The sequence below is a fragment of the Dermacentor andersoni genome, chromosome 2, assembly GCF_023375885.2.
Source record: "Dermacentor andersoni chromosome 2, qqDerAnde1_hic_scaffold, whole genome shotgun sequence".
Lineage (NCBI taxonomy): Eukaryota > Metazoa > Arthropoda > Arachnida > Ixodida > Ixodidae > Dermacentor > Dermacentor andersoni.
Genome location: NC_092815.1, coordinates 57,424,363 through 57,440,484, shown reverse-complemented (window position 1 = coordinate 57,440,484; position 16,122 = coordinate 57,424,363). Strand labels below are relative to the sequence as shown.

General features: G+C 48.5%; 1 protein-coding gene across 3 annotated transcripts in view; it reads right to left on the bottom strand.

Annotated features, from left to right (window-relative positions):
• LOC126542258 (uncharacterized) overlaps positions 1-16,122 on the bottom strand; it is a 147,450-nt gene that overhangs the window by 38,757 nt on the left and 92,571 nt on the right. The window contains exon 1 of one of the 3 annotated variants that reach the window (XM_050189248.3): positions 2,217-2,419. The exons of the other annotated variants lie outside the window; for them this stretch is intronic. The gene's annotated coding sequence lies outside the window, so the exon portion shown is untranslated. Of the gene's footprint in view, positions 1-2,216; positions 2,420-16,122 lie in introns of those variants that run through there. 3 annotated transcript variants of the gene reach the window in all.

Here is a 16,122-nt window from a genome sequence, read left to right as displayed (position 1 = left end):
TGGCACGTGTACCGAAGACAACACATACGCAATAAAAGCTATTCACGAAGTTTCACTGAGGTCGCAGGGTCATCGAGGTAGTAGAGCTGAAGTTTCTTTATAACGAATTCAAGCGTCCTTCATTCGTTTGCCGAAGGACCAAGGGCAAACAGTTAGTGCAATGACTAGGAACGCTTGTCGGTCTCACAGCAAGGCCAGAAAACTAGCGGTGACTTTAACATTACGAATTGTTATTGTTCTTGTTTGTTTTTTCGATGCGCTTGACAAGCACGAAGGGTGGAAGGGGAAGTGGAGGTTGGTGAAGGTTTCAATTAGAAACGGGGCGTCTTCTTTCGTCATGGAAGAAAACACGCGATCCCCCGGGGCGGCCGACGTGCGTAGGGGTATAAAAGCAACCTCGGCTGCACGCTAACAATGGCGGAGGGCATCGACGGAGGAAAGTCAAAGGCACACACACGCGCGCACGACAACGCGATCAGTCAGTGTCTCATCGTGTCGGTGGCAGCTAGCTATGCGATGCGACAACAGGACTTTTTTCTTTTTTTCACGAACAAAACGACCTTCACTGAATCATACAACCTGGGCAGGAAAGAGAGAGAGAGAGAGAGTTCCAGACTGTGCGGTACGTGTACACGTGCGTCATTTCGGGAAATTTAAAAGGGGAGAGAGTTTGGAGAACAGCTGCGTTAGAATCGTAAGGTCGGCGGTATACACACTTCATACCGTTTGCCACTGAAACGGCATGAGGCAAACCAACTTCCATATGCTTCTTGAATCACGCTGTTTTCAGCGAAATGTTGCCGACAGTCTTTTAACTAAGGCTCGGTTCTGCGTGCAATTGTTCTAATTGTAGACCACCTTTCTGTAGCTTACTTCCGATTATGTCCAAAATTAAAATTCTCTCCCTCTGAATTTATTCCAGGCATCGTGAGATGAAAACCAGCTAGAATCATTAGGAACAAACTGCCAAAATCATCTCTTTCTCTCTTGAACCTTTGAGTTCTGAGACAGCCGGCCTTAATACAAATGGCCGGTCTATCACGGTGCAATCTGTCGCCTCCATTTGTATACGCGTGCTTTTTTTTGCACAGCGGATATCTCAGTCAGAGCGAGCCCACGATGGGAATCTCGGCATTTTCCCGCAGCACAACGCAGCAAAACAAGCAAGCGCGCTGACCGATATTACGCGAGCGGAATAATAGAGATCACGCGCGGGAAGGGGGCGTGCCCAGTTTCGTGCGCGCGGAGCCATTGTACGTAAAATTAAAACGAACGCGGCACGAGTTGTTCATTACGGGGCATACGTAATGGGCGGGAGCAATTTCCCTAACTTTCTTTGTCCGACAAGACGCGGCGGAGACCAGCTGCACGAAAAGAAAACCGCTGCGCTACTGTTCCATTGTTACGCAACGGCGCCACCCAGCGATACCGTCAGCGAGCTGAGCTTGTCCGAGTCAAGGCCAGAGTCGACGAGAACATAAACGGTGGGCGGGCACATACTAATACATATTGAGTGCGTATAATTTTTCGAGCAGCGGGGAAACAGGCAACGTATAGGTGACTCTTAATAACGGCTTTTACTTGCGCTCTGAAACTACCCGGCTTCACCATAGCAGGATTTCAGAGGTGCCCATCAAAAACGAAACCTCGTAGTTTCCGAAACGCTGCAAGCAGCGAAATTGACAAAGGAAACTCGGCTCTGAGAAAGCTGTGAGCAGAATTCCATTTACACGTGGCTGTCGTACGATTTTCTGTTTCCTTTGGGAACTTGTTTCAGTAACGAAACCTAATGGTAGTTTCGGAGCGCCGTCCATGGCTTCGCTGTCTCTCAGCAGTGGACGTCGATGTGCGTAAATAAGCTCTTGCGCACTCTAAGTGACGCTCATTGTTGCATGCTCCGGATAACCGATTCTTTCAAGTAAATTTCCGCGTATGCAGAAGTAATCATGTCACAAGTATCGTGCAGCATAGCGGAAATGACAACCGATATCTATCTGGCGCGGCACGTGTATAGCAGGCTCAACAATTAGATCGCTGGAGGTACTAGTTCAAACAACCAAAAAGTAGTGCACGGAAACCTGCCAACTAGTAGAGATCGTCCGTTAATTGTTACGATTACATAATGGTGTACAATGGGCTGGAAATAAGGGACTAGAAGCTACGAAAAAAAAAAAAAACGACGAAGCAGTAGAAACATGCCGCCGTCGCAAGCTCACCCGAGAGGCAGGCATGGCGAGCGCGTATTCAGCAGGTGCTAGGAGAAGCAGGCGACCGGCGCACGGCGTGCGACCGCAGGGAAGAGCATATATCCAGGGCCGGCTGACGCGCACGTACTCGCACCGCTGCGCTTCTTTCTACGCCGCGGGGCTGGTCGTGGCGCGAAACCGCCGCCGCGCGAAACTGCGCGCGATCGCAGCGCCAGAACGGAACGCGCGCAAACTACGCGCGAGCGGAAAGAATGCTCCCCGGCTCCGCCGCCGCATCCGCGGTTTCAATGGGGATTTATATGCCTGATCGCAGGTAGCGTTGAACTCGAAGGAACGACAAACTCGCGCATTGAGTGCGCACTTACTTCGCGGCGTCACGTACGCGTTTCGGCCGCGTCTCGTGTCCTAATGACGAAATGAGAGAACAACGAAATTACACTTGCTCTCCGAGTCGGCGACGTCTCCGTTCAGCTGGACTAGATTAGAGTTTCAATTTGCCGGGGTGTCGTGGTCATACAGTGATGTGCCATTGGCCATTTCCTTATATAAGGTCCGTGAAGTAACGGTACTGCAAGGGCAATACTCGCAGTTGCCGATGTTAACGTGCAGAGAACAAGTGTTTTAATGCCAGTTTGCCCTGTTCACGTGGAGCTAAAGATGTTCTTTTTTTTTTCATAGCTCTAATAAAAATTCACTTTTCTCACCTTCTGTCTTTTCAGACGTCAGCTCTACACTTCATTTTTTCACTCGCATCATTTATGTCTAGTTATCGAGAAACAGCAAACATATCCCTATTTGCAGTGCTTTCATCATGTACTGGCTGCTGAGTTTTTAGCAGACTGTACGTATACTGTATTTCTTGTCAAGTTCTACATGAGATAAAGAAAAAAAATATAACAGTAACGATGGCGCAGTTTGCTTCCAGCAGCTGTGTGAGCTAGCTTACCCGCGAGTGAAGTTCAGTGACCAGTCCTCTCCACGTGCATAAACTTAACGAGCACGATCACAGGTACATTCTACATTACAGATGGCGTAAAATACACTGATCCACGTTCCTAGAAGGCCTTCGTACTGCAACGCATTCTCCACTATGAAAATAAGCGGACTATCATCAAATGCTGTAAGTCATGCACTGGAGACACACATTCGCTACGAAACCGGAAAATACAAACGCGATACCAGCGCAGCAGGGCGTCCTTATTTTCGAGTGATTAACGGCGACAACAAAAGACAGTAACGCACGCGAAAGAAGCAAATGTGTGCTCTATACCATCGCTTATGCGTATAATCAAACCTCGTGGTTAACCACTATCACATTAGTTACGAACACATGGCACGAACAACTGGCAAGTGGCTGCAACAGGAACCGTAGATGCTCTGACCTGCATACACACGAGGCCAGGCCACCAGAGAAGGGGCTCAAATGTCTCCCAAACTAACTCCGTGTGTGACCGCGTAATGACTCACGCGGAGAGTCTGTATCGGATGCTCATGCATTTTGCAATACGCAGCCTGGCGAGCCCGCACAGGGAGCTCGTATATTTTTTTTTCTTCTCCTGCTCGGCAGCCAATGATATCTGGCGCTTATGAGCTTGCCGACTGGCGACGGCCCGTCTTATAAGTGCTCGCCAGCGAACACGGCAATCGCATTGTACGCTGACGGTCGTATATGCACGGCGTGCCAGACGCGGCGCGTGCCGGTCGGGAGTCAGTGTGCGGGCGCCGTGATATGTATGCGTGGATTAACGTCTCAATGCTCCCCGAGTGCATTACTGGCTGTGCCATTGCTGTTGCGAGAGCGTAGTTCGGCCTGCACGTCTGAGCCCTCTGAATTGCCTAATGTTAAGGCGGCACCAGGATTTATCGTGTCAGTGTTTTGCGCTCATTACTGGCCCTCCTCTTTGCCTTACTTCAACGTGAAGGAGCTTATGGTGGGTATTTGAAGGGTCGAACTTATATGCTATTAAGGTCGAGTGAATGAACGGAAAACGCATCGAAGATGCAAGCGGAAATGCAAGCGTTCCATTTTCATCGCGATCGTCATAAGCCAATAATGATAGTAAAGATAAGAAAATTGCATCATAAAAAAGGGGGGAGGGGAGGCATAAACGCGTGAAGGCGCTAAAAATAGATCGATTCGCTATTCGCTTTGCTGTTACCACTCATCGTTGCCATGAAATTTGTGGGTGATCACTGATTAGTATACAAAGCGAGGTGCACACTATTTTACGAGAGCGTTTGAGTGCCGCCATCTTGGGCTGCCAATGCCGTTGTTTTGCTGTCTGTATAACAACAAAATATACGGTACTACAGCCGATTCCTATACGTGTGAAAATGATTGTACTGATATGTTAGGTGTTTAATGACCATGTTAATTTGATGCCACTGAGCCCGAAACTGAGAAAGTGAGATAACGGCACCTGTTAATAGAAAATAGTATCGTCATTCACCAAGATCCCCTTTGAACTTTCTCTAATGGCAAACTTCGTTTTACGCACTGCTTCACATGCAAATGCCATGCTTGCTTTTCGCGTCACCATAGACACATCGGGTCAGTAAAAGATAGCATAATATATATACGTATATCAAGGAAAGAAGCGAGTTAATGAAGGTACAAACAAAACAAAACACATGCTTCTGAAAAGTAAGCGCATCAAGTTTTCCAGTCAGACACGTACAAAAACGGATGAGAAATGTCGGAAAGCGTACGAACCGCGCTAGCGGATTTGTACGCCTGCGTGTGCATGTACGCCTGTCCGCCGTCCTCAATCTCAAGGCTCTATAAGCGATGACAAAAGAAAAGAAAGACATAAACAAACAAACAAAAAAGAAACATTTCGGCACAGACAGCGACGCGACCGCGTTTCCAGGACGGACGCTACTATACAGTACATAGGCGCGGAACAAAAAGGCGAGCCCCGTTCCAAACACCGTTCCAAACTGACCGAAAACACCATTTTCCATCGAACGTATCGGCGGCGCCAGCCGCACGCCTGGCACGCCGCCGCCTGGTCGGCCAGCTAGCTTCAGGTGTAGTGGTACATAAGCAGCGCCAGCAAAGGCCGCCGAACACTTCTTATTGTGAAAACGGAACGCGTGCACTGAAGAAAGAAAGAAGGAAAGGGAACACGCAGACATACCTCCTAAAGGCAATAGAGCAGGGTAATACGCAATGCGTAGTACCCATATAGAGGACACGCACGGCTGCTCGAAAACTTTTGTTTCTTTTTTTCTGCTGTAGTCTTCTTTCGGTTCGAACAGGGGAGACCGCGCACCGAGGCGTCTTATGTACGCCGCACGGGGACCAACCAGCTTGGGCCGCGTTACTACTCCGATCGTATTTCCTTTTCTGTGTCACCCGCGTTTATTTCCTTTTTTTTGTCTTTGTGACCGTGCCAGCAGGCGTCCTTGCGGCATGTGCATTTAAGGTTACCTCCCCAACGCGCCCGCTCTTGCGCGTCCGCTCACTGCAGGCGGCCGATGACTTCTTTTCCGTCGGTGCGCGGGGCTTTCCTGTTCTTCCGTTCGGCACGGCAGGCCGCGCTTTGAGTCCTGTAGCTCTCAGTGCCTTTGCAGGCTTTTCGCGAACGACACAGTTTATTTATTTTCTTCTTTCTTGAGTTCCAGCCAGAAGATCGCTACTAGGGCAGCGCATTCTCATTCGACATGGCGAATGATCTCAACTGATCAGTGCAGCATACTAAAAGACTAAAATTATTTGTGCCGCATTGAATTATTGCACATAAAACGGCAGCAGGATACAAGCAAGCAAGCGAGCGAGCGAGCGAGCTAGAGAGAGAGAGAGAGAGGGAGAGGAGGACAGCAAAGGCAGGGAGGTCAACCAGAGGAGCACCCAGTTTGCTACCCTACACTGGGGGTGGGGAAAATAGGAATAGAAAGGGGGAGAAAGGGAGAGAGTAAGCACTGAGTGCGGTGTGGGAGGATGCACAGGGACACTATAAACGATCTCTTAAGCCGGTGCACTTCAAGTATTGTACTAGTGCACGAATCGCTCTTCGTGCACTAGCGAAGATTTGCGACAATAATACATCCGTGCCCAAAATTCAACTGTCTCCAAACTTTCAATGGTGGTTGTGTTTGACGGACTCAAAGCTTCGCTGTTGGCTATGATGGACGTTGTCGTGGAGGGCCACAGGCTGATTTTGACCACTCGAGATTCCTAAATCTGAACTTAAATCAAAGTGCACAAGTTTTTTTTTTTTTTATTTGCGACAGCTATCGAAATACGCACGCCATGGCCGGTATTCGATCCCACGACCTCGTTTTCAGAAGCGGAACGCCACAGCGTGTACAGAGCCGTCAAGGAGACTGAAAGCCTCCTTGATTAAAGTACATAGTCGTCAGGGGGACAAATGAAGGTGCTCCTTTATTCCTTCTCGCGTCCTGTCGTCAAGCGCTACGGCCGCCATCTGTACGGGGCGAGAAGCACATTAAATAACCGGTAGCTTGCTCAATTCGCACTTCATGCTCAGAAGCGAAGCTGTCTCCAACCGCAAACAAGCACAGGAAGACACACAGGAACGCACCGATACCGCGTTCTAGATAGCTGTAACGGGGGCTGTATGCTAGCGCGGCCGTTCACTCCTGACGTAACATCACAGACCTTTCTACTGTACTGCAGTACGCGATGGAAGAAAATGCGGGCGATGAGGATCACAGACATCTTCACGTAATTTATCACGAGGCAGCCTGTCAAGACTCTGGTTAGCAGCATATGAGATATAAGCCTTCCATAAACCCGAGCAAGGTCGGTGACCTTTCGAAATTGCATTGTAAGGACCCAGGATGGCGAACGTACTGACGCGAGAAGCTTCTCGCGCGTTCTCTTTGCTTAAACAGCAGCGGTACATTAGGCAGCAAGTCACGATACATAAGTGTGTCAGTGAAACAGGTTCACGAGTTGTATACTGGCTGCCCGCTTGGAATATATGAAATGCTACGCGTGCTTTCGTCAAAGGGCCATTACTAATGCTACGAGGGGTCCCAATTGAAAACTTAGCAAAATATTACATTGTGTTAGAAATTATAGCACCCATTCCTTGCTACACTTCAGTCAAGCATCGATCTATGCTATGTTCTCACTATCCTTGGCTAAAGAAGAACAACAAAATGGCTATCATCGTTTAGCCCACGTAACTTGGGCGCGGCCACGTAGCGTCGTTTCTGTTTTATCAAACATCATAAGCAGGTAGAAAGAAAGAGCGCAACTACAAACGAGCAAGTAGGCCGCGCACACCTCAGAGGGCGAAGGTTGCGGCGGTGACGGGACAACGCTGTGCCACCGTGTCCCACGGTGACACGGCACCACGCGCTACCCGCTGCATCATTCAGCGAGGAGAGGAAAAAAGAAACACCACGTGCTACATCACGTGTTGCCTGCACTCTTAAGCGTTCGGAGGAGCCACCGAGCATCAAAGACGCCCCCGCATCTCACTCACCCTGATGACAACTGGAAGGGGGGCGTAGCCCGGCTTCTTTGCTAGGCTTCTTTCTCGCTGTACGACGAAGCTCATGAACACGCTGTATGCACATTTGTATGCACATCTGTATGCACATCACGGGCCCTGCGGTGTGTAAACAGTAGACGAAGAAGCGTAGCTACGACGGTCACACCCTCCGAGACTCTGGGCTTGGTACTTGTTGGAAAAATGCGTTCCCTCTGGAGTGTGGCAGGTCAGGTCGGACGAGCGCGTGTCACTGAGGGAGGTCGACTGTGTCAGCTCGAGGATTTTCGGGTATGTACCAACCCGTACCGTTATATTTCGCGTTATGTACACGTGGATGTTATCGAAGTGCTTCCTCAACCTTGCACAGTAACTATTGGCTCTGTTTGTCACGGAAAAAAAGTTCGGACTTCCTTGTTACGTACCGCGAAATTCGTTGCGCTGTGAAGGACACGTGACGTTAAAGGCAGAAAACAAAAAAGAATCAAAAGTAAAAGGCGAAACCTTTCTTTCTTCCTTCCTTTCTTTCTATCTTTCCTTCTTTAGCAATATCAGTGGATTAACTCCAGCATCTTTGTTTAACTGTTCACTTGCTCGGAAAAAGACAAATAATAATTTTGAAGTAGAAGGCGCAGAAGCCGCTGCTGCCTTGTCTAAATATCTTACACAGTAATATATCGCAGAATTTCAGCTACAGCGTGCAATGAATGCCCCAGATCGACTCCGTGCCCCATACTAAGTTTGGTTTCAGGTGGGAAGTAACACTTTTTCTTCCCAGTATTAAAATTATTCGATATATTATTGCCCTCATAACTCACATAGATATTGGTGTGTTAGCCAGACCGTCATCTCGGCTGTGACCGGCCTGCAAAGCTGTAGGACAACGTTTCGAGGAAATGGCATGCGGAGGATGAGTGTCGTTAGCTAAATTCTGCAAATTCTGCGGCAATTCCTGCGCCCGAGCGCCTGTCCGGTCATGTCCTCTCCACGTTTCTGTCCCATCCGTGTTCAGCGCTTTCACTGTGAACCCGCTGATGCGCAGTGGCGATAATGGACGCATTGTTTCGTGGCATGCCACACTGTTTTTCCTTCGGCACTCGTGACTTCCACAATCACCTCGCGCACGGTGTTTACAGAATACCGCTTGATTGGATTTTACGCTTTGCTCGACTGCCGTGAATGTGACTCATAAAATGTGACGCACGAACAGTCCGCGTCGATCGACTCGTCCTGCAGATTGGGAACCCATCTCTTCAATAATATACGCAAAAAGAACGCGATCAGCAAGACTTAACACAAATATTTTCCGACTTCTGGTCATTTCGCATCTCATTTGCCGGGCAGCTACGCATGTACGTGCAGTGTTCGGAGGGGTCATGTATCGTTGCCGCCAAACTCTCTTCGGGAAGAGTGTTCGTCTCAAGCACTTCACCCCGGCATTAATTGTTCGGCTTAGAGAACATAAAATGTACATAGCCGCAAGACAGTTGCATAACAATACTATCTTTAAGTTTGTACAAAAGCGGAATCTCCAGATACATCACGCAGAACACAGTTGAAACGGAACAAAAATGAAAAGGTAGAACTGCGCTTCTATATATTGAGGAGCCGAGGGTAGTACGAAAACGGCATGCATCGGCCTACGCGAGCCTTCAAGACGTCACAAAAACAAGAGGGGTAAAAAAAAAGGGGGTCACGAAGTACACGGATGCACGCGCGTATAGCGTGCGCTTAATGTGCCTTGCAAATCACCTTACGGGTGTCGGCGAACGCACTCGGGTCGTGGCAACGCAGTCACAGGCGAACCACGCCCCGCTAGCAGCGTCCTTTTCCCCCAAGGACGGCAGCGTCACGGTCAGGCTGATAAAGCCGTACGGTTTCCAGCATTGCTATTCAACTATTCTTGGCTTCCTCGTACGCAACAACGGCATCACGCGCAGGCCATGGGCTCATCTTAACTAGCAGTTAGTGACGTCGCAGATGGATGGAACATTTCTGCTGGAGGACTCGAAAAGCGGTTTTGCAAACACTGCCAGGCTTGCAGACATGTACAGTTTTCGTGGTTTTTGGAGAATTACTCATCTGCAGAGTTCTGGAATTTTTTTTTCCTTACAATTTTCGTTGTTTTTGGAGAATTACTCATCTGCAGAGTTCTGGAATTTTTTTTTCCTTGTGTGTGCGTTGCGTGCATGCGTCAGGATGACTTTTTTTTAGTATTTGACAGAAGTTCATATTTAGGTACCATATTTTCACTGATTACCTTTCGCGTGGTTCTTTTTGCGTGTGCACATTATTTATGAGCCTTTGACGTGTTCCCACGGAAATGCTTGTTTTTGCCTCATAGATAGTCCCTCTATCCTCCACCAGAAAGGCCTGATGGCGTATTTCAACCGGCACAGCATAGAGAGAGAGAGAGAGAGAGAGTGAGAGAGAAAACGCTCTTTATGGAATATATAGAGTGTTTAGCCAGCGTGTTTTCGCCTACATGCTACTCTGCAGGGAATTGAACGAAGGAGAATAAAGGCCCTAGAAGAAGGTGGGCAGAAGAAAAAATTGAGAAAAAAAAAACGCAGGTTGTGTGATGTTATAAGCAGTAGGGTAAGTATCCGATACGACGAATGTAGACGGTAAATGCGAAAGAAAATAAACTCAGTCTTGATAAGACGACGTGCGCGAGTCATAGTTTAGAGAGCAAACCAATTGACTCAATATATAAAAAGCAAGTTTAGGGCTTTGCGCTGTTTTGATGGACAAGGCCAGAACCCAGCATCCGTGTCACTGTAGAGGGACCACGGTCGAGCTTTTCCATGTTGATTCTATATAGATGCCGTAAGTCTCTGTAAACTGAGCTCTCGAGCAAGATGTGATCTAGAGATTCCACCATGCCACTGTTGTCACAACACGGATTTGTTGGTCTCGCTATTGCAAAAAAAAAAAAAAAAAAAGGATTGTTCGTGTAGGCAACGTTCAGTCGAAGCCCGTTATAGAGGGTCTCCAGATGCCGTGGTAGACATTGTGGTAGCCTTGATCGGAGTTCTGGGTCGATGCTCAACAAACGAAAAATCGTGAGCCATTCCATTCTGTGAAAGTGGCTGACCAGCGAAGCTGTTTAGCCCACGACACGGGGATGACACATAACTTTGAACGAAGGTGCAAACTCACTTATTGTCTTGATGGGTGGTCATGGTGACGAAAAGTACGCACACCCATTTATTGTCTTGATTGGTGGTCATTATTTCAGTTGCAACTGCAATCACATTCTTTGATAATGTCAAATCGACGCACGTACGCCGCTGGGTGGTCGGTTGAGCCGTATTGGTGTGGCATCGCAAGGGATATGTCTACAACACGGAACGCGTTATTCGCTCCATTTTCGGTACCGACAAATCCACATTGAAATCACCGACAACGAAACAGGGGTAGTGTCATCGCACCTTACTCACGCAAAGTGAGTAGCCGTGAACATTACGGGACTATGAGTCATTGCATTTTTTGCTTGCTTACGAAGGACGAAGAAGACGACGAGCGATAGGCTCGCTTCCGAACGCCCGTCGGTAATTTTAAGTCTTTTTTAGCAAGTGTAGAGCGCCTTTTTACTCTTTGTGCCTCTCTTTCACCGAACGCCGGCCTGGGGGTCACCGTCCTGCGAGAGAAGCACAGCAAGCGGCTACCGAAGCGCACCGGAACGAAGCAGCGCGGCGAGCCTCCGCCGTCGGCCGCCCTTCGTGATGCTCTGATGGCATCCGTCGCAAGCAATCAGCAATCAGGTCAGCACGTTGCTCCTGTAGACCACAGAGAAGATGAGCAAGCAAGGAAAAGGCTACGTGAAGATGACATCGACGCAAGGCAATCTGCAGGAGACAACGAAGAGATGGACCAGACAGCCTTCACTGTTGTCTCTTACAAAAAGAAAAGAGCCGCAGGTGTTCCTGTTATATTCAAGCCAACTCAGCCTGACAGCAGCTTATGGAAAGTAAACCCAAATCTTCTGGCTTCTGCGGTCGTGACAACAGCCCAAGAAAAGATACTCAGCCACCGTCTCAACAAGGATGGCAGCCTCATGGTGACAGTGTCTACACTTCCTGCAGCCAATCGTCTCCTCACAGTGACAGATCTATCGGGTATTCCTGTAGAAGCTCGAGTTCCATACTCCTACTCTGCCACGTACGGGAGGATACAGGACGTTCCTGTTGAGTACTCAGATGACGACCTCAAGGAGTATTTGAGCGAACAAGGAGTCATATCTGCTAAAAGGCAAGTTTTCTACGTCCCTAACGAAGATGGCGTAGTAACGGAAACCCGAAGACGCTCGGTCATCCTGGAATTCTCTAAGGACGCCCCTTTACCAAACCGAGTGTCGCTTGGATTCTGCAGTTATCCTGTGACGGAATACATGGGGTCTGCTACTCAATGTTTCAGATGTCAAAGACATGGACATATAGCGAAATATTGTAAAGGCCCCATCCGCTGCAAGATATGCGCTGGTCCACATACGCATAAGGAGTGTACGTCACGTTCCCAGCCTCGGTGTGCGAACTGTGGAGCTGAGCATGCTGCGTCATACGGAGGGTGTCCTAAGAAGAAATCAGCCACTCTTGCACGGACGATGGAGCAAATCCAAGGAAAAGTGCGGAAACGACGAGAACCACCACCGAATCCGGATGTGATGTATACATCTACAAACCAAAAGCAACACGACACGGTGCAGCGCAGCGACACGGCTTTGAAAAAGTCCTACGCCTCAGTCGTGAAAGAAAACCAGCAAAGGCCTTCAACTGCAACGAATCCATCAAAGCCCTCAAGTGATATAACCTCAAGCCCACGACAGCAACAAGTGTCCTCAAGGTCGCAGCAGAAGAACAGGAAGAATCAAGAAAAGTTGTTAGATGGTAGCACTGCAAATGAGGTACCAAGTATGCTGATTCCCATGATGTTCGCCGCAATCAAGGCTATTCTGCGTGCCAGCCCATCGTTTAAGAGCATCCCTGAAATAGAGGCCGTCCTGGCTTTGGAACCGCTAGTGTCGTCTTCTTTCACGGCGCAAAGCCGTGATTCTTCGCAGTAGCAACGATGGCTTCGCCAACAATCGTCTCACAAGCGGTGTCCACCAACAAACACTTCCGCACATGTACTATATTCCAGTGGAACGCTCGCGGCTTGCGCTCGAAGTTAGCAGACTTTAAGCATCTTACGCGAGTGTACCGATTCCCTTTTTTAGTCATTTCCGAGTCTCGCGTCGACGAGCACTTTAGGATAAAGGGGTATTATTTTCATCAATCAAGGCGACAAAATGGAATTAGCCGACTGCTCGTTGGATTTCGCAACGACATACCTGCCTCTGCGATTGACGTAGCACCACATGACAAGAACGAATATATTTGCGCAACCACAGTGATTGCATCTAAAGTGTTTACCCTGATCGGCGTCTACTTGGAACCAGGATCACCTTTCGACGTGACAAGATTGGAAAACTTGTTGACAAACACTCAGTCTCCACATATTATTTGTGGCGGTTTAAACGCACATAACGAGATCTGGGGCAGTTCACATACATGTGCTCGGGGTGCCAAGCTGGCGAAGCTTTTTGCAAAATACAATATAGAGCCCTTGAACGATGGCAGCATAACATACCTGAAAAATCCGACGACTGTTAGCTGCATTGACGTCACATTCGTATCAAGTCAAGTGGCCCCTATGTTCGGATGGTGTACAGATTTCGAGACTCGAGCTAGTGATCACTACCCGATCCTAATCTCTGCCCTGCATTTTCGGACGTCGCCCAGAAAAGTGAAACTGAAGTCGGTAGACTGGGAAGCTTACACAGCAGCCGTAGACAAAGGAATCACAGCCTCAACTACGAATACAGAAATAATACCGACAATAGCTCATTGCCTCAAACAAAGTACCCGCTCTGCCACTAAGCATTGTAATGTACCAACAAACGACGAGGAATTTGAAAGGTTATGTGCCATTCGAAGGCGTGCCGAAAGGAAGGCTCTACGTACGAAGGATATCGAATACCTCAGAACTTGTCGACGGGCACAAAGACATATACGACGTTACCTCACCAAACTGGACCGAAAAAGGTGGAGGGACTTTTGTGGGACACTGGACATACGACAACCGCTGAGCAAAATCTGGCGAGTCGTCAGAGGCATTCGCAAAGAGCCGCAACAGCTGTATCCTTTTATCGCCCTCTCATTACATGAGCGCGCATCCCTGAAAGAGGTGGCAGAGCAGTACTGCAGGCTCCTTTCCAACGGGGCACAACCTTTGCGGCAAATTGCACGTCGTCAGCCTAGTCCACCTCGAGCTACCCTTCCTGACTTAGAATTACCATTCACCATCGAAGAGCTCACGGCAGCAATCGGCGACGTAAACAAGCGATCATCACCTGGCCATGACGGCGTGAGTTATGAAGCGCTCGCAAATCTATGCCACACATCTCGCCTACGCCTTCTGGAGTACTACAACGCCTCATGGATAACTGGGGAGGTTCCTACGGAATGGAAGCTTGCGAAAGTCATTCCTATATTGAAACCAGCGAAGCAGCCAACAAATTACGCCTCCTTCAGACCCATATCTCTGCTTAGCTGCGTAGGGAAGCTATTCGAAAAGATGATCTACAAACGACTAAATTGGTTCTTGGAAACTGCAAAAGTTTACCCGGAGGAAATGAATGGCTTCCGGCAAAATAGATCCGCAATTGATAATGTCATTGCCTTGGTCTCATCAATTGAAGAGGAATTGGTCTCTGGAAACATACCTACTGCATTATTTTTAGACATTAAGGCAGCATATGATTCGGTCTATCACAAAGCAATACTTGACGCTTTGGAAACCCTTGGTCTTGGAGGACGGCTCTACGCATGGATTGAAGACTATCTTCAAGGACGCCAACTTTTCATGTGTACCCCGGATGGCCCCACGGCGCTTTATGCCGTCGAGAAGGGAGTGCCACAAGGAGCTGTGTTAAGCCCGGTATTATTTAATTTAGTCCTCATCCATCTGAAAAGAAACCTGCCCCCTGGCGTCAAAATCACACTGTATGCGGACGACATCTGCATTTGGAGTGCGGCGCGTTCCCGCAGTACCACCCAACAACGCCTCCAGAGAGCGCTAGCAAATATATCGGCCTACCTAAATCCAAGGGGTCTGAAATTGTCCCCCGACAAAAGCGTTGCCATGGCTTTCACGCGGAGGTGTATGGAAAAATACCCACTAGTGTTGGGTGGTCGTGCCCTTCCATACGTCAAGACGCAAAGGTTTCTTGGAGTGACGATCGATAGGAACCTCACATGGTCGCCCCAAGTGAAAAAACTGAGTGAGAAGATTTCCTCGGCGTCGCACGTATTCCGATTTTTAGCCGGATCACAGTGGGGCAGCAACTGTAGATCAATGGTGCTCCTCCATAAGGCCTACGTCGATGGAACACTACGATATTACCTCCCGATCCTGCACAAAATATCTCCCACAAGCAAGAGAAAACTCGAGGCAGCACGAAACAACTGCCTTCGCGTATGTCTTGGCCTTACGAAGGGGTCGTCCCGGTCAGGGACTGTAGCAGAAGCTGGATGCCTGCCTCTGGAAGTGCTATGTTCGCAGGAGACACTTCGGATACACCTCCGCCACGTCATTCATACGAAGACTCACTTTTTAAAGGATATTTCCAGAACCCGTGCTACATCTAGCTTTGGGCAGGCCGTCGGAAGCATATCTATTTCGATTCCTGCTCAGGCGTCACAAATTATGCCGCGAAACATTTCACCATGGACACTGTCCCCACTGGAAATCGTGCCATATATACCTGGAATCACTGCGAAAAAAAAAATGCCTCAGGCAGCGACTTATCAGATAGCTTTAGAATATATGCACAAAGAATACGCAGCCGCAACGCACATTTTCACAGATTGCTCTACAACTCCACATCGTTCATCATGCGGACTTTTTGTAACCTCTACAGGGCAACGGTTCTCGTTTCGTCTTGAGCGAGCGACATCATCTACTTCAGCGGAGCTATATGGCATTAAGGAGGCCCTTGTGTATGTACTTCGACAGCAGCCGCCAAAGACATGGGTGATTTTCACAGACTCAAAAGCAGCCCTACAAAGTATCTGGAACAGGCACAAGCGTTGCAATAATCAACCAGCAGCATTTGACATTGCTTATCTTCACCACAGGGCTAAGATTGCTGGGCATTGCATAAAGTTCCAGTGGATACCTGGCCATGCCGGCATTTCGGGAAATGAAAGAGTGGACGAAGCCGCCAGAAATGGACTCCAATACCGCAAGTTCAGAAGAACATATTTTACAAAAGCCGATGCTTCAAACATGGCAAAAAAATATGCCTATCAAGAAAAAGACCGCATCTTGAATCTGCCGCTTCACCAAGATAACTTCCTACGTTACATTGACCCAGAAATGAGACCGAAAATTCCACGACCACTTCC